Source organism: Dasypus novemcinctus, chromosome 8 (assembly GCF_030445035.2).
Source record: "Dasypus novemcinctus isolate mDasNov1 chromosome 8, mDasNov1.1.hap2, whole genome shotgun sequence".
Lineage (NCBI taxonomy): Eukaryota > Metazoa > Chordata > Mammalia > Cingulata > Dasypodidae > Dasypus > Dasypus novemcinctus.
Genome location: NC_080680.1, coordinates 55,247,369 through 55,249,222, shown reverse-complemented (window position 1 = coordinate 55,249,222; position 1,854 = coordinate 55,247,369). Strand labels below are relative to the sequence as shown.

General features: G+C 40.6%; 1 pseudogene; it reads left to right on the top strand.

Moving 5' to 3' along the window:
• Nucleotides 1-1,096: 1,096 nt before the first annotated feature.
• On the top strand, nt 1,097-1,854 carry LOC101418635 (small ribosomal subunit protein RACK1-like; annotated as a pseudogene).

The window sequence follows — 1,854 nt, the reverse complement described above, 5'->3', positions numbered from 1 at the left end:
TAATTTATATTTGGCTGAAAGCCTCAGAGGGGATGTAGAATGGTTCTACAACAGCTTCAGGATCACAGAATTACGGGTCTTTGGTTGTGATGGGATCCAATCTCCTATCCAATACAAGAATCTTCTCAGATGGTTGTCTAAAAGTTTTAACTATTGAAAATTCATTTCATTGCAAGATAGTCTATTATACTTTCGAATGGAATAATAGTAGACAGAGTTTTCCTCTTATTGAGCCAACTGCTGCATCCCTATCTTGTACCCATTTACTCCAGTTTTGCCTTCTGATGAAATACATAATTTTCTTATTTTACTTTTATATGAACCCTTTTAAGAATTTGGTAAATCTATGGACCCTCTCCCTTCAAAACATACACAATATACACATATACGTTCATACCCAAGATTTTGTATGTAATTTCACAGATTCCTTGCTGTTTAATCCTAAACTTCCCAGGGGGTCCACAGGTACCTGGTTAAAAATCCACAGTTTAGTCAATCCAAATATTTAATGAGTTATCAAATCTCCCTGGAGTCTTCTATTTATAGGTTAAGTATCCTCAGTTCCTTAACATTTTCCTGATATGAAATAGTTTTCAAAGTGCTCACCATCCTGGTGATGACTTTACAGATACATCCATTCATGTATTTATTCCAAGAACAAATATGTATTGGTGTACTTTATCCAAGCACAGAACTAGGTATTGTGATATAAAGATGAACAAAACAGTTTTCACTGTCAAGGTGCTTATTGTCTAGAGGGACTGATCACAAAGACAAGTAAAATTTACAACTGTATTGGATCAGAATTTCTATACTGGGTGTGCACATGGAGTATGGGAAGCATCCAGAGGAAATGTATCTATTTAGTTTTGGGAATTTTTAGACAAGCTTCAGATGTTTAGGGTGTCAAGGACAAGCAGGTTTTAAATGGAGAAGAGGGCAATGGCAATGATTTTATAGACAGAGCACGTGAAAACCATTGAAATATTAGAAAATTTGTGTTTCCTGGAAATTTTGAGAATGAACTGGCTACAGTGAGAGGACTGAGTTACTTGCCCTATCATGGGCTCCCATGGCACAAAGTGGACTTAGGGATATGGTCATCTTCTCAGATGGCTAGGTTGCCCTCTCAGGCTCATGGGATGGAAACTTGCACCTCTGGTGTTAAAACGGGCACTACCACATGCCGATTTGTAGGCCATACCAATGATGTGCTGAGTATGGTCTTCTCCTCTGACAACCTGAAGATTGTCTCTAGCTTCTGAGATAAGACCATCAAGCTCTGGAATACTTTGGGAATTTGCAAATACACTGTCTAGAACGAGAGCTCCTTGGAGTGGGTGTCATAAGTCCACTTCTTGCCCAACAGCAGCAAACCTGTCATTGTCCCCTGCAGTTGAGACAAACTTGTCAAAGTATGGAACCTAACTACAAGCTGAAAACCAACCACACTGGCCACACAGCTACCTGAACACTGTAATTATCTCTCCAGATGGATCCCTCTGTGCTTCTGGAGACAAGGATGGCCAATCCATGCTATGGGACCTAAAAAACGGCAAGCATCTCTATAGCCTAGATGTTGGGGAAAACATCATGCTTTGTGCTTCAACCTCAAGCACTACTGGCTCTGAGCTGCTACAGGCCCCAATTTCAAAATCTGGGAACTGAAGGGAAAGATCATTGTATATGAACTGAAGCAAGATGCTATCAGTACGGGTAGCAAGGTACTAAGGCAGAGCCACCTCAGTGCACTTTTCTGGCCTGGTCTGCTGATGGCCAGACTCTGTTATATAACCAACTGACTATATAACCAACCTGCTGGGAGTGTGGCAGGTGATCATTGGCACCCAGTAA